Source organism: Lithobates pipiens, unplaced genomic scaffold, assembly GCF_037356315.1.
Source record: "Lithobates pipiens isolate NorthernLeopardFrog02 unplaced genomic scaffold, aLitPip1_a1.2 Scaffold_13, whole genome shotgun sequence".
NCBI lineage: Eukaryota > Metazoa > Chordata > Amphibia > Anura > Ranidae > Lithobates > Lithobates pipiens.
The window spans coordinates 380,484,833-380,507,141 of NW_027507718.1; the positions used below are offsets into that span (position 1 = coordinate 380,484,833).

General features: G+C 39.3%; 1 protein-coding gene across 13 annotated transcripts in view; it reads left to right on the top strand.

Annotated features, from left to right (window-relative positions):
- TENM3 (teneurin transmembrane protein 3) overlaps nucleotides 1–22,309 on the top strand; it is a 1,601,892-nt gene that overhangs the window by 182,875 nt on the left and 1,396,708 nt on the right. For all 13 annotated transcript variants that reach the window (XM_077477263.1, XM_077477264.1, XM_077477253.1 and 10 more), the window contains exon 2: nucleotides 716–780. The gene's annotated coding sequence lies outside the window, so the exon portion shown is untranslated. The remainder of the gene's footprint in view (nucleotides 1–715; nucleotides 781–22,309) is intronic.

The window sequence follows — 22,309 nt, forward strand, 5'->3', positions numbered from 1 at the left end:
CCCTACCCCTGCAATAAACCATTGCGCCAGGGGAAGCCGCCCCCTCCTGCCCACCCCTTGTCCCAGCCCTGCATGTCATCACATGGAGGCACCACGCAAGGGCTGCCTCATGTATGGATGAGCCCTTAGAAAGGATTTTCTCTTACCTTGGAGAGATTTTCTTTCATTTTCGGTTGTGGCACTAAGAGAATAAGGAAAAGGAAATTTCCCCAATAGAACACAGACAGCAGAAAAAAAAAAAAACTAGAAAAAAAGATAAGGGTTCTAATATCCTACTATAACAACAACATAAAAAAACAAACAAGTTGCTGTTTGACATGCTTTGCTGTGCAAGGTTTGACCAACATTAGGTGCACTAGCCATATGATCAAGTACAAGGTGGCTTCAGAGGGTGCTTTTCACTGTGTTAGCCGGTTATGAAAAATTTAGTTTTATGAATCTATAGTATTCAAATGACATTCTAAGAATAGGAGCTATGTAATGACAGATGTGTCAATCATGACAAAAAAAGTCTCTGTGTTGAATTTTTTTTTTTTATGAATTGCTGCTGGTAATGCTATAGGGGGACCTTAAACAGGAGCGTTCCGAGGCTAATGAGAACGAGCTATCACAGCATGAGTGTATTGTGCCTGCTTTCTCTTATGTGTGTCTGTCTGTGAATATCAATTGGAACGTGTGCTAAAAACATCCTCTATCTTCTTTTTTTTTTCTTTAGAATCAAAGCAACAATGTAATTTCCATGCCTGTGTAAACCTTCTCCAGTAACAACCTGCATCAAAGGTAAAGGATCTGTCTCACAAGCTTCGTACTTATTTTACTGCCAAAGCAAATGTAATAAATGCAATGCTGCATGATACATTTGCATGCAACCAGTTGTCATGCCATCCATCTTTAAAGAGAGAAAGTGGAATTTGCGATGTAAATGTAGGCTTCTTTATATAAAGAACTAGGGGTAAAATCACACATTTAGATAGAAATACAATAGGCAATAGGTTGGAATGTGCTATTCAGGCAGCATTCCAAGTAAAGTAATTGTCAAATTAAATAAAAAGAACTATATGAATTCAATAGTAATATCGCATAGTCCAAATATGTAAGTAATGCACAGGGACGTTTATTTACTAAAGGCAAATCCACTTTGCACTACAAGTGCACTTGTAAGTACAGTCACTGTAGATCTAAGGGGCACATGCAAGGAAAATAAAAAAAAGCATTTTTGCTTCTACATGATTGGAGGATAAAATCAGCAGAGCTTCCCCTGATTTTAGATCTCCCCCTCAGATTTATATCGACTGCACTTCCAAGTGCACTTTCACATGCACTTGCAGTGCACTTGTAGTGCAGAGTGGATTTGCCTTTACTAAATCAACCCCATTGTTTCCTAACTCTTATCATACCAGAGAGGAGTAGTCATTTTTTTAGAAGGCATTACCCAATTTTACTCCCAGACATTTTTTCTTTCTTCTACAGCCTGTCCTAACATAATGTTTTTTCACCTTGGTGCACTCCCTAAGTTATCATCACCAGGGATGCAAAATACTTGCAGGGGCAGTTGCAGAGAGGTCAGTTTCTATTAATGCTAGTATGTTCTCCCCGAACTACATCTCCCAAGAGACATTTTTCTAGAGCTACATCTCCCAAGAGACATTTTCCTATACACAATGTGGGGACAGGTTCTTGGGAGGCAAATAAGCAGCATTTTTTTGATGCAAACAAATCATGGTATGTATATAGCGAGTAGGTGGTAGGCACCTGTTAGTTGAGCAGGTAGAGCTTACAACACCAGTTGGGATTTCAGAGTAGAAAATTCCATATGTTCTCAATTTTGTATTCTTGAAGCATTTTTTAAAGGGATAAAACATAGGAAAATGAACATGGATTTTGCCCATTCACTTTGACATAAATTTTAAAGCTAATGCTTAACCATGAAGCCAGTCAAGGTTGTCTTCTGGATCCAAGTTTCACCTCGTAATGGGTCAGCAACATGGAATACAATGCAGCCAGTAAGGTCTAATATCTTACCTCCTATCCTGCATGCTCAACTCACCATTTAGTGTAGCCAGGTTCAGGACACCAGTCCAGGACACCAGCAATTGCAGCTCACAGATAACAAAGAATGCATCACAGATTTACAAGTGTTTGATTCTCCCGAAATCTAGCACGCACATCTGTGCAATTTCTGGGGGATCATAAAATTAAACTCATTCAGGCATCCATAATTTACAAATCATTTAAATCATTCACTTATACCTGTAAAAAAATTGCAGTTTTTACATACGTTGATTTGCCTGGTTTACAGCTGAAGTCTAATCATAAAAACATTCCCTATATCTTTATTGATCTAACTTACCTGTAATAAAGTATGCCCCATTTCATGCAGGCAGCTGGATCCTATAGAAATCTTCAGTACAGGGATGCCCCATCCTCTTCCTGTCTTGGAACATCTGTTGCACAGTGGGTTTAAGGTATCCAGGCTGAATTCAATAGAAAAAGGTTTCTGGTGAGGACCTGCCCCTCCTCCATTAGAAATGCTTGTTTAATATTTTCACTGCTTGTAACATGATCTGTGAATGGTAGAGAGTGACCTCTATCTGTGATCAGTCATACTCTCCTCCATTCACAGACCCTGTCACTAGGGTTGCCACCTCATCCCTTCAAACCCGAACATATATTAATTATGCAGATTCTGTGACTGATTAAGTTGGTAATTAAACTCACTTGGTGCCTTTTCTTCATTAAATTAGCCTCGGAACCTGTGTAATTCATATGTGTTTGGGTTTAAAGCGATGGGGTGGCAACCATAACTGTAACATGCACAGTAATCAATGAAAGAACGTTTCTCAATGGAGGATGGGGTGGTACCTCATTGGGAACTTTTCACATGACCTTTAAAAAGCCCACAGTGCCAGAAGTTCCAACATAGGGAGAGGATGTGGCATCTTTGGAAAGGAAGTTTCACTAGGTAGATGCACTACCTAGTGAGTAATGCATACAGGATTGGGGGGCAGGTTTTTAGACTTTACTGTAGGAAAAAGCTTGATGCTCGGGTCAAACATAAGTTAGTCTCGAACATTGGGTATTCACTCGTTCGCTGAAGAGTGAAATGGATATTTTATAGGAAGGCAACTCCTATCCTCATATTGATTAGTGGTTCCAAATTAATAATAACTACTGCAGTAGGGAACAGACACAAAAGATACGCTCAGCATCTTTCCAAATAACCGTTCTCCTTTAATATGACGCATTTGAAGGTTTTTATACACATGATTACGTAAATATCACATTAATATTACAATTGTACATTTATGGTAACAAGGGGCGTTACATAGGCATGCTAATTCTAATCAGGATTCAAAAGAAAGCAAAACATGTATTGAAAACATTATTAGTACCGTGTGCACAGTGAGGGCAATGTGCAATACATACAAAATAGAATACAATTATATACAGAACCTACACATTTCAATTACAAGAGCGATCATTATGGGGTGTTTGCGGCAAATTAGAGAGCCGCGGAATGCCCCATAATGCACTGCTAGATTACAGTGCATTGCTGTATAATGATTGGCCAAAGCATGCACCTGACCTGCATGCTTTAGCCAATCACATCGTGCTCTGCTAAGCGAGCCATAATTGGCCAAAGGCAGGGTACATTTGGCCAATCATGGCTCAGGGGGACTAAGTCTACACCCCACACTATATTAGGCTGCTTACACAGCAGCCGTGTGTAGTGTTGTTGGTGTGGACAGAGAGATAGCTTGATTTAGATTAAGCAGGCAGGGTATTAAGTAAGTGGCAATGTGTCTGATATACTCTGCGTTTAGTATAGACTATAAATTCAGTGTTTACTCTATATTCAGTCAGTGCAACAAGTGTTTTGTGATATTTATATATATATATATATATATATATATATATATATATATATATAGTCTCTTATATATTTATATACTCTGCATCCAGTGTAGTTTATATCTACAGTGCATTCCATGGTATACCGTTTCTAATACACTTCAGGCTGTGTACACAGTATCTGATACAGGGTGTACAGTGTCTACTACACTTCTGGTGGTGTACACAGTATAAAATACAGTGCAGCGATAGTACAGTTGCTAATACAGTGCAGGCTGTGTACACAGTATCTAATACAGTGTGTACAGTTATTACTACTTGTCTGTTTGTGTACACAGTACACAATACAGTGCAGCCGTAGTACAGTTGCTAATACAGTGTAGGCAGTGTACACAGTATCTAATACAGTGTGTGCAGTTTCTACTACACTTCTGGTGGTGTACATAGTATAAAATACAGTGCGGCCATTGTACAGTTTCTAATACAGTGCAGGCGGTGTACACAATATCTAACACAGTGTGTACAGTTTCTACTACACTTCTGGTGGTGTACACAGTATCTAATACAGTGTAGTGTGTTGTTGCAAAACAAAATATTCATCATTTGTGGAAAGCCACCAAGGAGATGCAGACGCTCACAGGCCACTAAAACAGGGCAAGCAGCCTCTGTGTCTACAGTCAACAGAGCTGGTTGTGGACATGGTGCATCCTCTGCAGGTGGCTGTGGGGCACGCTTATCCTTTTTTTCTGCTGCTAGCTGTGTTATTGAGCCCGAACAAGCAGTTTGTGGAGTGGATAACAAAGCCGTCCTCATCCTTGTCATCCTCTGTCACCCAGGCTCAGAGTAGTTTGCCTTCCAACCCAGCTGCCAAAATGGCCTATTCCATCGGCTCCTTGTCCACAATCACTCTTCTGTAGCCCCACCATCATGCACGGAGCAGTTCCGTGAATTATTCGACCACAGTGTCGGGTACATGCTGCTGGAGGATGTGCAGTGATTTGAAGGCTCTGATGTTGGTTCCCAGGTTGAGTATAAGAGTAACATGAGCCTAGAGAGAAGGGGTGCCCAAGAAGGACAAGAAGCCAGCAGTCATGTTCCCCCAGCTGCAGCACACTGCCAAGTTTGCTCCAGTGACAAGGAAGGAGGGGATTATGAGGTCACTTACTGTACTTGGGTGCTTGAGAGAAGAGATGAGGAGGAGGAGGCACAACTCCAATTCTTTTTTTCTGCTGCTAGCTGTGTTATTGAGCCAGAACAAGCAGAAGAGTTGGTGGAGTGGATAACAAAGCCGTCCTCATCCTTGTCATCCTCTGTCACCCGGGCTCAGAGTAGTTTGCCTTCCAACCCAGACTCTGAAAACTTATGTTGCATGGCCTCCCTGATTCTGCAAAGCCTGTGAAAATACCCTAAAATTTGTGGCATCAAGCAGAGGGGTCATTACTGGCTGGTAACCCTTCTTAATCCACATTACAAGGGTAAGGTTGCAGAACTCATTCTGCCTTTGTAGAGGGAGCAGAAGATGAAACGTCTTCAGGAGGCCTTGTGCAATGCATTTCCAGACCCTGGGAGGTTACAATTTCCTGGTGCTGGACAACGTGTTTCTGAGACTTCATTCAGTCAGAGGAAGAGCTGTGGAGAAGGTAACTGGCTGACTGATGCCTTTAAACAATTTTCCAGGCCTCAGCGCCAAGGTCTGATCTGTTCAAACAACCATCGCCAGTGTCTGAATTACATGGTGCAGGAATATCTAGGGGCAAAAGCAGACTTGGAGACCTTTCCAATAGAGCATTCACTGGGTTACTGGGTCTTGATGATGGATCTCTGGCCAGAACTTGCTCAATATGCAATTGAGCTACTGGCTTGTCCTGCATCAATGGTTTCTGAACGCACATTCAGTGCTGCTTGAGGGTTTGCAATGGATCAAAAAGTGCACCTGTCCACAGACTCCATTGATAGGCTCACATTCATAAAAATGAATCAGTCTTGGATCAGCACGTATCAAGCACCGGATGCTGATTTAACTGATTGAATTTGCTATGGATTTGGGATCCCTTGAACACTGCCTATTCTGACTATCCTATTCCTCCTCAATCTCCATGATGCTAGCTTCCAACAATATTTTTTGGTTAAGGGCACCACCACCTCCCAAGGCCCCATTTTTCTGCCCATGTTTAATAGGTGCATGTAATTACAATTCTTGATATAATATTTTACAGCAGGGCCCATTCCTGCGCCCAAAAAGAATAACTGTGAGGGCCTTCAGTGTTGTGGAACCACCACCACAACCAAAGGCCCAATTTCTCTGCCCCTGTTTAACAGGGACATGTAATTACAATTTTTGTTATAGTATTTCACAACAGGGCCCGTTTGTGCACCCACCAATAGCAACTGTGAGGGTTTGTTGTGGTGCCACCAACTCCTAAGGCCCAAACTGCAGATTATATAGGGCAGGCCATATAGTATATATACTGCTGTTTTTTTTGCCTGTTTGCATGTTCTGCTGCGAACCGAACCGGGGGGATTCGGCTCATCACTACTTTACTGTCTACATTCTTTTTTAATGCCTGCCACCCATTAGGAGTTGAAACTTGCATCCAGAAGATGAAGTAGGTACCTTTAAAAACAAGCCAGCTTAGATACTTCTATTCTAACAGGTTAACTTTAACTGTCACAGTAACAAAATAGGATTATTAGTTAAGGCAGAGCAGTGGTAATGTGCAAAGCATAGTAGTCAATAGCAGCCAATCAGACTTCCGTTGATTGTAGCCAGACTGACGAAAGTGGATTCTGACAGGTTGCAAGGGGTTACTGCATTTTGAAAGCTGCCTTTTGCTTTCATTGATGGAGTTCATTATAACCAGCAGAGAGCAACACAGAGACAAATCATTCCACCCTTTCTAACAAGATATTTGCTGTAAGCAATAAAGGATTATATAAGATGAAAGCTGAGTACAGGGTTTGATCAGTAAAGCAGTGCAAATAGCAATGATGACAGTAAAATGTAGAAAACTATAGCAACTAGATTTAAAGGAAACCTGTGCTAAAGAAACATATACATGGGGCCTGCTGTTCTCCTTAGGAAATGCTATTTGCCTGGTTGTCCCTGTGTCAATTTATCCGAGTCACTAACCTAGATCAAATATTTAGCAGCTGGTGTCAGAGGCAAGTCAGACCTGCTGATCGGCATGCATACAGTATTCCAGGTCATTGGGGTTGATTAACTAAAGGCAAATAGGCTGATCAGTTGCTGTAGAGTTGTACCTTTGCAAGGGTAAGTAAATGGGGTGACAAATTACTTTGCAAAGAATACCTAATCACATGCAGGGGGGTGGGTTGTAATTTTTCTTGCACATAATTAGATGATGGAAGTCAACACTAAGCTAAGGGAAAATTCCCTTGAATAGCCTATTTGGCTTTAGTAAAGCAACCCCAGAGATTTAAAGCAAAGAAACCATTAGCTCATTGTGACAGCCAGGCAATTAGCATTTTTGGAAAACATGTCAGCAAAGGGGGTCTTAATACTTCTCTGAGCTTACATTTTATTTTAGTTTATATTGGTAATGAAAGATAATTTCTGACTGGTTTGCTAAGGCCTCTTTGTGTAAGCCTTATACAATGACTTTGTAGGTATCTGCAAATGTATATATGCAAATGTAAAACCATGCTTTGTTTTGTTATGACAAAAGTGCTTATATATACCTAATGATGACACATGGACGCCCTGGGTAATTGGGACTAGTTAGGTTGGTTAAGTATTTGTTGAAAATCATTATAGATGAAAGACATGTATGGGAGCTGTTTCACTTGCTAAAATATTATTTCTGTTAATTTGTTCCTAAAATTTTCACAGCTCAACCAAACAGCAGAGCTAGTTGTATTTTTTGCACGTTTTGGCATGTTTTTATGCATTTCTGCAGAGCTTTGTAGTTAACAACCAGCCTCCTCCTACAAAAAAATACATGAAGCATGCAAAAGCATACATATCCAAAGACGTGTGCTTACAAAATGCACTGAAAAACGCATGATTATGTACTAGTGGGAACCTAGGCTAAATTACCTGACTGGATACAAATTAAATAAGCTGTAAAGGTAGGCTTTCACATTACATTAAACGTGGTAAATCTAAAAAAGACTTTACATAAATTGTACTATTATTATTATTCATGATATATATAGCGCTAATAGTTTTCACAGCACTTTACAATATTTAAGGAGACAGTACAGTTACAATACAATAAAATACAAGAGGGTTAAGAGGATCCTGCTCACAAGAGCTTACAATCTATTAGGGTGGGTACAACTGGAATGTAATGTGCATTGCTAACTTAGGTTAATGAGGCAACAGCTATATGCACAGTGATTTAAAACAACCATGGATAATCTTTTACAAATCTGAGTTCAGTAAACTGAAATTTGTTTTGATCCTATAGCTTCTGCACTGTGCACATATTTATAGATCCTTGCTCTGAATGGCAAATAAGCATCATTATTGTTCTTCAGATGGAGAGAAGGCTGAGCCATTTGTGAACAAAGCGCTGCAACCATGAAATACTGTAGTGCATGTTGCCAGTAGATAATAGAAGATTACATACATGGTTTATGTCTAAAATCACATACATACATGGTCTAAAAATGTGACTGTCCACTCTCTGTGAGAGTTCCAGGTCAGTTGTCCTATGACCTGTGTATGAGTAAAGGGGCACCTTCTAGCCATGGGTAATTGCATGGAGGTTTGTTTGTCATTGTTGAAGAAATCTTATCTGCCATCATGTCCTTCAAATTGTCACTTATAATTTTCAAGACTTCAAACTGAAATAAACGTACCCAGACTTGAAATAGCCAGTCTTTTCTTAATCAGATAATCGCCAGTATGTCTGTTTGGAATACAAATAATAACGTTCAACAGATACTTCTTTGATTTGGAAAGGACACTGGGCAGAAAATATACAGAGCAGATAAGTAGCATTCACAGATGAGTAAACATGGATATAGCGATATAGTTCTCGATTTACATTGCATTAAAAAGGAATGCTTAATGTGATTGTAGCCGTATTAGTGCAATTGTGACAGAGAAAATTGAGTACTGTCCATGATACTTTTTTATTTGCACTAACATACAATTTTTCAGGACAAGCTTTATGGGTATGGCCCCTTCTTCAAGGTCCAAGCAGTACTGATTTACAAATTTTTAAGCAGAATGTAAAAAAAAAAAAAAAAAAAAAAAAACACCTCTGAGGGAAAGAAGAGAAAAAAACAACAACAACAAAAAAAAAAACACATACAAATCAATCAAATACAATGGCAATAAAGATATCTCACTAACTCTTCTGTTATCTTTATTGCCATTGATTTGTATGTGTTTTTTTTTTTGTTGTTTTTTTTTTCTCTTCTTTCCCTCAGAGGTATTTTTTTTATTTATTTTTTTTGTACATTCTGCTTAAAAATTTGTAAATCAGTACTGCTTGGACCTTGAAGAAGGGGACATACCCGAAAGCTTGTCCTGAAAAATTGTATGTTAGTGCAAATAAAAAAAGTATCACGGACAGTACTCAATTTTCTCCATTAAAAAGGAATAAATTCATTTAACATTATGTGTAAAAAAAAGGCATCATTGTGCTATTGTGAGTTCTCCAGCAAGAAACATGTCAGAACCCTATTTCTAACCAATCCTTCCACCAGGAGAAAAGAATGGTCGGCAGGAACATTCACTTGTATTTCGTAAGATATTTTGGGAATACGTGTCGCTATTGCTGATTTTCTGACATATGCTTGATAATATATTGATTGTCAATAACATTTACATTTTCAGAACAGACTTTCAGGGCATACTCCCTTCTTCTATGGTCCAAGAGTTACTAATACACAACATTTTAGCAGAATGTCAAGGCGGCTTTCACAATGTTCAATTGCACAATTTTTCCTAAATTTCAACAGGAATTTGCCACTGGGCTGGAGGCACTAAGTCTGTGAAACAACTAAAATGTTCTGTGCTATGGGCTTGATGCCATCTGCTACTATAATTGCCAACTGTCCAGCATTTAAAGGCACAGATCTCTCTTTTCCAACTAAATCCTTCTATCCACATAATGCTGAACTCCAGTAAGCTGTAAACAGTTACTTTCTGATACTCCTGGTATGGGGGTGGTCCCTTAACATTCTTATGTATAGTGCAAGGCCATTGGCTATACATGGTGACGTTGGAGGAACCATGATTGGTCGAGCAGCAAAGTGGAGCAACCATGTGGAACTGGTTGAATAGAGGGGAGCAAGCATGCTACAGGAAGGTTTCAGGTTAATATATCACTTAATCCCTAACACCTTAGAAAAAAAAGCAATCAACCCTTGCAGTTGGGGATCCCAGCCTTGTTCATTTTTATAGCTGACTGAAGTTTAGCTACACATTATCCATTTTAACCCTATGAACAGCCCTCTATAAATAAATATGCTACCTATCCAAAGCTAGTTTCTTGATTAAGCACTGCTTTGGGTAAAACATGTTGGAAGCAAGGCTTTGGGTGGGAATTAGTGGTGTGTTGTCATTGCAATAAACCTGGGCTGGAGTTGAACATCTTTGACGTGTGGCCCAATATTTGGATGGTGGGTTACCTAACAAAAGTATTAAACTGCATTACATTTTTCATCTAACACCCTAATGAGTGCATTTGTTATTTTAAAATGGAGGCAAAGGAGTGTAGATCAATAACTTTAATCACTTTGTTTCTGTAAAATAATCAGATAAGAATACAACCACACAAGGAATGCATTGTTTTCAGGGAGCCAGCTGGTTCTAACTAAAAATAAATGCAAAAGAGTAATTAGAAATTTTAATGCAAATAAGGGGAATGCTTCTCTTATAGGTTTGCACGACAATGCAGAGCTCTGCACATCCTGTGAATAGGGATGGTCCCAAAGTTCAAATCAAACTTAAGTTCGACTCGAACATCGGGTGTTCATTTATTCGTAGAACAAACAAACATATGGGGCGCTCGTGGCAAGTTCAACAGCCAAGGAGCGCCCCATAATGCACTGCGAGATTGCAGTGCATTGACGACTACTGATTGGCCAAAGCATGCACCTGACCTGTATGCTTTGGCCTATCACAGCACAATGCACTGTGAGAGCCATGATATATAAGGCTGCTGCTTATACGGTGGCCATATATAGTGAATGAATAGAGATAAGGCAGGTAGTTAGTGTAGTGGGAAGGATCTGGGGGCTTCCAGAATCTGATAAACCCCCCACCCGCAGACTCCGACAACCACAGCCCAAGGTTGTCAGGAAGAGGCTCTTATCCCCATCAACATAGAGACAAGGTGCAAAGCACCAACCCCCCATGTTGAGGGTATGTGGCCTGGTATAGTTCAGGAGGGGGGGGGGCGCTCGTTCGTCCCCCGCATCCTGACCTCCAGGCTGCATGCTCGGATAAGGGTCTGGTATTGATTTTGGGGGGACCCCTCGCCATTTCTTTTGGCATGGAGTTCCCCTTAAAATCCATCGATTTTAGACTGGGGGGAGGAACCTCACACTGTTTTTTTCATTGATTTTTCATCTATATTGCCGGGAGCCAGCAATACATTACAGCAAGTTAAAATTATATTTTTTTCCTTTAGAAATGTCATTATTGCTGTGGTACTGTTCTACACATCGCACAGATTAACCACTTTACAGGCAGAATAAAGGGACCCCCTAGGCACAACATTTAAAGGAATATTTTATTTTTATTGTTTCACTTTATGGATTATTAAAATCACTGCTCCTGAAAATTTTTTCTTTTTGAAAACTTTTTGTTGCATTGATAAATGTCTCCTAGGGCAGTATCTGGGTCCCCATGTACTTGTTATGGCAATAACTTGCATAAAAGCCTTTAAAATAAGGACTTTTGATTGTTCATGTTTGTGTCTCATAGACTTTAATAGGGTTTGCATGTTAGCTAGAACTTTTTGCCTGTTCTAGGTGTTCTGGTGTGAACCAAAACGGGGAGTGGTCAGCCCATACCTACCTGTGAACAATATCGCATAACTGATCTAGTAAAGTGCACAGCCCTTATACAACATATGCTTAAATTCTCTGTTTGCAGAGTACTTAAACATCCACAAAAAATATTTTTGTTGTGCCTAACATGCTGATATGTTTCCGTAGTAAGGCATCAGGTAAGATTATGGCTTCAAAAGAAAGCTAAGAACATAAAAGCTCTAACCAGGGTTTCTCACTAAGGACACTGATTTGTATAAATCATCAGTATTATATTATGATATTGTGTGTGTAAAAATTGATTTGACTGTGAGCATTACTTATTACCGTTATACAGGGATACCAAAATAGGCTACTTGGTGTGTATTTTTAGTAGAGCACTAATGGGGGATCTGGTGCAATAAATTTACCTTCCAACATTTTAAGTATGTATAGCATTAATTATGATACAAGCAATTCGAGTTTTAAGGTTTACTTGCCCTTAAAGTGCATAATAATGTTTATCAAACCAAGTGACACATTTTGTGTAATGCTGTTATTTCTTGAACTCTGACAAATTGCATTAATACATTGGCCCCCGAGATCGTAAACTCTAACCACGTTTGCCATTTTCCAGTATTTGCGCTTTTACGTCTTACAATCTGTCTTAATGTATGCCTTTCTGCTCTTTGAAGTTTTTCATTACTGCAGCATATATATACGTGTGCATGATTTCTTATGAAGTTGAACAACATAATGAAGAAAGTGACAGGCAGATATTTTGTGCAATCCCCAAAAGTCCAAATTAGAAGCAAAGATATATCTGAAGTGTGACATAATAGAAAACAAAGGTGTAAATCATTGCACAAAACATAAAGGAGACTTGTTAAAGAGAGTTCATTAACACAAAAGTGTGCATTTTAAAATCAAATTGGAAGGATTGATGCTGCAATAAAGTTCAGAGGAAGATATACTTTACAATTAACCAAATCATATAAAGAAAAAAAGTCTTACATTTTTTTAACGGAATTGTCTATGCTGTAAATTGTATGGACTAATGAACAAATTGTAGGATGTAAAAAATACAGCATAATAAATAAAAACACAGAACAGGATTAGGTATATCAGATTTGATAAGGAAAGTTCCCCAAGAATAATTAAGTGGATAACTACATTGAACTTGTGCTTACGCCTTGATGTTGATGTGATTTACAGATCTGTATAACAGCGATAGACAAATTAAAGAATAACTCAGGAGTCATTCAGTCTTACATTAGAGCCAGCTGGCACTTTAAGTAGTCCATTAGGCTACAATGAGGCCATAACTTTTCAGGCATATTGCCTGCTTTGCTTATTTTCCTCTTTTTAGGCTCATCGTGAAAAATGTTGTAAAAGGGGGGAAAAGGGAAACAACTGATGTCAAAGCTGGATTCGAGAAAGTGTGGCAGATTTATAAATAGCAGTTTAACATAATAGGGCTCCTAAGAATAATGTTACATGGCACTGATAGTCTTTGTCTGCCATACTAATATAAATATAATTGGTACTTATTGCAGGTGGAAACATTTTCCTTTCCTCCAAGAGGTAATGAAACATCCACTTTTAATAAGACATGGAAAGTCGGGCCGTATTGTGACTAAGTTGTATAGATGGCTTTCAGCTTCAGAAGAGTTTCCAGCTGCAAAAGCAATGCCCTACTATAAGACTTCTTACACTAACCCTAAATATCCGCAGAACCCCAAACATTATATATATATATATATATATATATATATATATATATATATATATATATATATATATATATATATATATATATATATATACATATAAAATATTTGACGTACAAATTTTCAACAACCCCTCTTTTATTCTCTAGGGTATCTGCCAATATTATATATATATATATATTATTTTTTTATTTTTTTGTTTATATATATATATATATATATATATGCAGATACCCTAGAGAATAAAAGGGAAGTTGTTGCAAATTTGTACGTCAAATGGTATTTGCGCAATGATTTTTCAAAAGAATTTTTGGAAAAATACATTTTAATAAATTTTAACGTAAAAAAACAGAATATGTAACTACATTTTTTGATAAAATATAAAAGATGATATTTGGCCGAGTAAATAGATACCTAACATGTCACACTTTAAAATTGTGCACACTCATGAAATGGTGCCAAAAACTGTCCATAGGAGACATTTTAAAAGTTTTTTTTCATAGGTTAACAGTTAGGCCGCGTACACACGGGCGGATTGTCTGTCCAACTTAGTCCGCTGAACCGTGTTTCAGCGGACAATCCGCTCGTGTGTGGGCTTCAGCTGACTTTTTCAGTGGACAATCTGACGAACAAAGTCTTACGGAATTTCCATAAGACAGTCCGTTCAAACTTGGTTTTGTCCGTCCAAACTTGGTTTCAGCGGACAGTCCGCTCGTGTGTAGGCAAGTTGGACGGACTAAGTATGGCGCATGCTCAGAAAGGATTTACACGGCCGAAGGTTGCATTGCAGTGTATAGGACGTCGTTTTTCTAGTCCCGTGGTACGTGCTGTAGACGTCATCGCGCACGCTTTCAGCGGACTGTCTGCTCATCGTGTGTGGTCAAGTCCGTTCATGCAAATTTTGAACGGACTGTCTGTCGGATTGTCTGACAAACTTAGTTGGCCAGACAATCCGCCCGTGTGTACGCGGCCTTAGAGTTACAGAGGAGGTCTAGTACTAAAATTATTTCTCTCGCTAAAACGTTCCCAGCAGTACCTCCCGTGTGTGGTGCGAACGCAGTTTACATGTGCAGGTGTGACCTACATATGCGTTTGCTTCTGCATGTGAGTATGAGGGGACAGGGGCACTTTACTTTTTTTTTTTTTATAAAATAATTTAATTTTTATTTTTACACTGTCCCTTTAATTATTATTTTTTGATCACTTTTATTCCTATCACAAGAAATGTAAACATTCCTTGTGATAGAAATAAGGCATGACAGGTCCTCTTTATGGAAACATCTGGGGTCTATAAAAATCAGGGACTAATGTGAAAATAAGGCTAAAGCCAGGTCTAAATTATAAGGTAAAATACACAATATTACCAAAAGTATTAGGACACCTGCCTTTACAAGCACATAAACTATATGGGCATCCCAGTCTTAGTCCATAGGGTTCAATGTTGAGTTGGCCCACCCTTTGCAGCTATAACAGCTTCAACTCTTCTGGGAAGAGTTCCAGTGAACTCTTCCCAGTGAAGGAAACACTTAAGGCGTCATTTTGCATAATTTCATGCTCCCAACTTTGTGGGACATAAAATATTGCAACAATCACCATTTTATTCTCTAGATTCTCTGGTAATATATATATATATATATATATATATATATATATATATATATATATATATATATATATATATATAATGTTTGTGGGTTCTAAGTAATTTTCTAGCAAAAAATAGGGATTTTAACTTGGAAACACCAAATGTCAGAAATAGGCTTAGTCATGAAAGGGTTAATAATAAAAAAATCAGTATGAACATCATCTACTGTAACTCTTTTCTTTTCCAAGTCTAGTAATAATATGATAGCACTGAAAATATTATTAGAAAGCCTGAATAGGTGTACACTACACCCCAATGTAGAATAGCTAAATCTCGGTTCTTTCCTATCTTTGGGTGTTGTATCTGAATGGCATGAACTTGTGTTGGCTCAAACCCTGAAGAGAAAACGATGATCACAAGTGGTTAATCAGTGCACTGTAAAATTCCAGCTAAGCTGTGGAATTTGCCATTGCTGTGAGATTGTGTCCTAATCTGATAAAACAGTGGATTAGAAAGAATTTAAAATAAATAGAATAGAAGCAAGCCATGTGCTGGAGTGGACACATCCTATTTTTATTTTAATCAATAATTACAAAACGCCATTGTTTTGCTTGGGCTGATTTCAGAGTGTCAGTATTAATGCAGTCCACGTTGTTTCAGTTCATATTTTCTCAAAAGCACAACACTTCAAACTTTCTAATTACAGTTCTGCTCCTTATGAAATATGCTTGCTCTTCACATTGTCCCTTACCATGTTGGGTGCGTGAAAGGTGAACTACTATAATCTTATATAATGATAAGTGTCAACAGATAATGCTAATAAGCTGGCAATATGCAATCACTTTCAAGTACAAGCACCACTTTAAAATAGTAGCCTGTGTCCACTATATACTGTAGGTGGAAAAAGTTGCTGTTGCCTCCCACTTAGCATGGTTGTGTTAACTACATCCTCAACATAATATACACATTTCTTCAGCTTCTCTGTTGGAATGATTTGATCAGCACAGTAAATGAAGATGTCAATACTCATTGACAGTTTTTTGACCATAGGACACTTAGGAGTTCTTGTGTAAGGAATCAGAATATATATTTCCTATTGATTTTGACATTGTTTTAAAGCTGAAATCCATCCTTATTGCCAGCCTTGTACAATTGTAAGGGTTCCTCTCCCGTATTGAAAATCGCTTAGTCTGATTTCACTGCACACTGTGGTCATATCAAAGAATGCATTAAAATCTGCAACAAGTCAGATAGAGCCCACCTAATTTCCTGGCTAGGGACATCCAGCCTTTTTGGTCCATAGCCTTTCTGTCCCTGGCCTGCCCCTTTTTACTCATTGGATTTCAGTTCTTTTAATCATGGAGAAAAATGACACATATGGCCATTACCTAGGGTGGTCTGTATTCAAATGCAACACAAAACAAAATAGATTTCAGTAAACACATTTTTAGGGGCGTGCCCCCCAAGTGTGTTGTTTGTATTCAAATGCCGTCTGCCCAGAAACACCCTCCTCCAGGCTAACGTCCACCCATCAAGGCATTTTCATAAGTGCCAGTCCAATGTCTGTATCAGAGGGATGTCCTCCTGATATGAATACTGAGGTAGGGTCTTGTAATGTTTTAAGAGCTATAAGTACAACAACCTGTCGGTCCCTTCCACCACTTATGATCTGCTTGCATTTCATAGAGTAGCACAGAGACTTATGCCTGCCACCACTAGGTCTAAAATAAGATATAAAAAATAAAAACAGGCTTTTATTAAAAGGGAGAGATTTCCACAGTTATTATTGAAGACAAAAAGAGTAATCATTATCAGCGTAAAAAGTGTTGGCATTCATTTAAAAAAGTTAATTTGGTACATCAAACATCTTTCTGATACACCATACAGCCCAGAGTATGAGTTCCCCTTTCCATCAAAATTATATGCACTTGTTTGATATTCCATTCCAAGAATGAGGTACATGAAATCAAGAACAAAGCCCTGCAATGTGCTTGATTTCATGTACCTCATTCTTGGAATCTCCTCTGAGATTCATAAAAAGCTTACAAAGACACTTTAGACCAGGCATCACTAAATGGCAGACCGCAGGCCAAGTCTGGACCGCGCCAATGCTCCGTCCGCCCCGCCACGGTCACGCCACTTAGGACCTGCTTTTTTTTTCTTCAGCCAATGTTGCCTGCCGTCTCTGTTATCTTGACAGAGCTGACATCGGAAGAGCAGCACAGCAATGCATGGAGGATGGGACCTGCACCAGTTAACTGATTGGTTGCTAGAACCTCCCTGCATTATAACAACCAATCAGTTAACTGGGGCAGGTCCCTCCCTCCGTCCTTCCCTTTGCTGCACTTCTGATGTCAGCTGCTGTCCCGCCTACTATGCTGTGCCTCTGATGTCAGCTGCTGTGCCCTGCGTAAGTTAGGACAAGGAAGAGGGCACTGTTATGAAGAATTTAGGGGGAAAGGGGAAAGGATCGTAAACTGTATGGAAGAAGAAGGGGGTGATATAAAAAGGAAGCAAGGCAGGAATGTGAGGGCAGGGATATGAAGAAGGATGGGGTTCTACAAAGGGGGTGAGGACAGAAATGTGAAGGGGCTGGGGATTGTGGTGGCATGCTATAAAGCCATAGCGGTCACATGATTGGAATGTCTGCCTCCACCTCACAGCATTTAGAACTTCTTAAAGGGCAGGCAAGCGGCAGCGGGAAGGGGTTAATGGCCCTGAAATCTAGATTTTGTTTAATCTTTCTTGCTGTGTTGTTCTGCCTCCTTTTATGTCCTATGTGAGCATGTGAACCTCTCCCTTTTCCTCTCACTTCCATTGGTTTGGAACAAGTAGTGCATTTCGAATGCGGTCATGTGAACTGCTCCATGCACACTACAAATCCCATAGTCCATAGTCTCTAATACAGGGGTCTCAAACTGGTGGCCCTCCAGCTGTTGTGGAACTACAAGTCCCATCATGCCTGTGCCTGAGGGAGTCATGCTTGTAACTGCCAAGTCTTGCAATGCCTCATGGGACTTGTAGTTTTGCAACAGCTGGAGGGCCGCCAGTTTGAGACCCCTGCTCTAATACAGTTAGGAGTAAGCAAGAGAGGGTGACTACATTCCTCCATACAGTTAGACCATGAAAAATGAATGTAGTCACCCTCCAACAAGAATTCAGATCACAGCAAAAATAAAAAAAGGAATTTGGAGATTTGGAGTTGGTTGAGATAAAAAAAAAGTATTTGTAACCTAAGAATACATACTTAAATAAATTATTTATACCAAAAATGAGTGTCTCTTTAAATAGATCTGCCCTGTTTCCCTTAAAATAGAAGATTGCCATCTGGATACATTTTCACAGAGAGACTCTGTAAATGATTCCTTTAGGGAAACTTTATTTGCCTTATGGTTGTGTGACAGAATGTGTTCCCATGTGTGGGACAGGTTCCCTGTTGATAGCTTTCCTGCAGCAACACGTAAACTGCTGTGAACCTGTCGCTGTGTGTGTGTATGTCTGTGTGTGTGTGTGTAGTGTGTGTGTGTCTCTTGTCAAGGCTTCTGCTTTAGAGAAATTTGTGAAAGGGAAGAGACTGTCATGGTGTAGGTGGCTGTCCTATAACATCCAGTTGCTAGCGTTTGCTATTTATAATGCTCATGAAATATTATAGATTGTGTGCTGTGCATAGAGTAAAGGTAAACTGCAGAAAGGCTCTGAAGATACTACAGGAGGATTATTCTGTATAATAAGAATTGTTATTATTATAACACAATAAAAATCAGAATCAGGGATCGGATCTCAAATTCAGTACACTTGCATCCCGCACCCAGGTGCCACCTGCCAGTGGGGGTGACACCATCAAGGTGCTGTCAAGCCCCCCACATCAGTGTAGTGTGACTTCAGACTCTTTTCCCTGCTCAGTACTGCTCAGTACAGCAGAGAACTTGGCAGTGCTGTGATAGGAGAAAGGCGAGAAAGGCAAGGTTTCTCCTGCTCTCCCCCTTTCTCCTGTCAGCGAGAAGAGATGACGGCTCTCACCAGGTTCCTCGCCCAGGTTTCCCGCTCCGTTCCTTCCCTATTGGCCATAACTTAGGGCCAATCAAAGAAGACTAGGAGAGGAGAGCATCATGGGACATGTAGTCCAAAAGATTGGTGGCTCCATTTTCCACAGGGAGAAGGCTACAGCTTGATCAAGAGAGATCGAGAGATTGCAGCCTGGAAAAAAGTTGAGGGAGAGAGTGCTACAGGACAAAGAATGAGGAGTGTGTTGGATGGAAGCTAGAGAGAGAGCCACCCTGCCCAGCACCACCAGAGAGAGCCACACTGCCAAGCACCACCAGAGAGAGAGAAGAACGCTGCCCAGTGTCACCAGAGAGAGAAAGAATGATCCACTACCATGGTAAAGACATGCTACACTACTGACCAGAGTCGCCCCCGGGGAACCCAGAGTGAGCGAACGTCTAGCCGCAGGGATCACTGCTGTAGTTTTGCTGAGTCTGGTAAGAGGGCCTGTTGGCCATTATCCAGTACTTATCCTAGGGATGGTACTATGTCTGCAGTCTCTAACCATGATAATGGTATTATGACATTGTCGAAAAGGGGCGGTGCATGGGTGACCCTAAAATGATTACCCCCCAAAAAAAGTTCTGCAGATGCCCATGGTCCCACATACATCTACTGCAGCAGGGCGCTGCTGTTCGCTGGATCACGTATCTAGTATGTGATCGGCACTTCATGGTATAGAACGTGCATAAAAATATACTGATGATAGGGGCACTAGAGCAAATATAGGTATCAAAAAAATTTGAAAATTTGATAATCAAATGGTATCTAAAATAATACACACCATATTATAAAACTGCAATATACAGAAAATTACAACCAAAATATAGTGAAAAACAATAATAAATAAACATCTTTATCTTCACAAGTGGGGTGTTGTCTCTATGTCCATAAGTTTTTGGTGAAGGGACGTTTCATTACGTTATAGAAGATTCCAGCAGTCTTTTGATTTACGGATTCAGAAGGAGTCTTTCACTGAAAAAATCACTGTCTTTGGACTTTGGAGTTATATTTATTTAAGTTTTTTTGTTTCCTTTTGGTGTCATCACCCAACTGGGACTTTATTTATTATTGTTTTTCACTATATTTTGGTTGTAATTTTCTGTATATTGCAGTTTTATAATATGGTGTGTATTATTTTAGATACCATTTGATTATCAAATTTTCACATTTTTTTGATACCTATATTTGCTCTAGCGCCCCTATCATCAGTATAGTTTTAGCATGACAAGTTTTTTTGTTCTTTTAGGGAGCAGCTATTAGTTTTTTGATTCAACATATTTGATCCACTGACTATTGGTCAATTTGATATTTTTTTTATTATTTTTTGTGGCGCGGAGTTTATTAGTTGCTGTGTATCAGCCACTTTTTTCACATTTATAGAACGTGCATGCCCGCCGCTCCGACTTTGCTGTGATTTGTTACAGCACAAGCTGATCAGCAGGTCCTGGCAAATGATCAATCACCAGGACCTGCTGATCTACCCCATCATTCGTGGAAAAAAGCTTTGTGTTGGTAAATAACACAGAGCTCTGTAAACTGACAGGTGATCTTGCTGTGTTTTTATCCCTTGCAGGGAAAAAAACCCCATCAATATCGCTTAGAAAAAGCAACACATATTACACACATTATACATTGTTAGGCACACAGTTAACCAATTGATTGCCCCTAAATGTTAACCAATTCCCAGTCACTGTCATTAGTACAGTGACCGTGTATAGTATTATCAGTACTGTATTAGTTTACTATTGATGTAGTGTACTATTGAGGTCATTACCAGTTAGTCAGTTAGTATACCCCCCAGCCAGCATCAGTTAGTGTCATATTTCTCGCCATACTATCACAGTCCCACACAACTACGATTACTAGAAAAGTAATAAAATAAAGAAAAATTCCAGTATATATACCATAGATTGTAGATGCTATAACTTTCACACAAACTGATCAATGCACACTTATTGATATTTTTTTGACATGTAGCAGAATACATACATGGCCTAAATTCATGATTTTTAAAAAAAAGATTGATTGGAAATGTTTTATAGCAGAAAGCACAATATATATATATATATATATATATATATATATATATATATATATATATATATATATATATATATACATATATATATATATATATATAATTTTTATTTTTTTTTATCTTTTTTCATTTATATAATAATAAAAAATAAAAAAATCCGTGGTGATCAAATGCCACTAAAAGAAAGGTCTATTTGTGTGAAAAAAAAATTATATAAATTAAATTTGTGCAGAGCATTGCATGGCCTTGCAATTGGCAGTTAAAGCACCGCAGTGCAGAATAGCAAAAAATGGCCTGGTCATGAAGGTGTAAAACCTTCTGGAGAGCAAGTAGGTAAATGTGTCACTGGGTTTAAAGTCTAAGTCTTCCATCATACTCTAATACCAAAGATATCTGGTGTCTTAAGCCTCTTGCACACAGACGTAATAATTCACTAATGTTTGTACTCAGGATCTTAAAGTGATTGTAAAGCTTTGTTTTTTTGTTTTTTTAAATAACAAACACATTATACTTACCTCCTCTTTGCAAGGGTTTTGCACAGAGTGGCCCCAATCCTCCTTTTCTCGGGTCCCCCCCCCACAGCCCTCCTGGCTCCACCTCCTCTGAAGTGCACCCACGGAGAGCCGCTTTCCCTGGGGACACTAATGCGGGTGGACTCCCGTGTCTTGCTGCTGCGTCCATTAACACAGACAGCAGGACTCAACCCCGTGCCCAGCTCCCGTGTCACTGGATTTGATTGACAGCAGCGGGGGGCAAATGGCTGCGCTCTTATAAATCTATCCAATGAGGACCCAAGAGAGCAGCTGGAGCTGCTGTGTTCATCCTCATCGCTGGAACGGTCAGGCTTAGGTAAGTAAAAGGGGGGAGTCTGGGGGGGGGGGGGCGACTGCAGCACAAAAGGTTTTTCACCTTAATGCATAGAATGCATGTGTTGGGTTTACAACCTCTTTAAAGGCTGAGTAAAATGTTTTGTTAAGTCCTTGCAAATACATGCGTATAGATGTATAAACAGGCACATGCATATACATATGTAAAATTCTTCTTCAGTCTCCACATGCCAGTGTTGCAATATACACATGTATACAAGTGTATGTGCAAAAATGACTA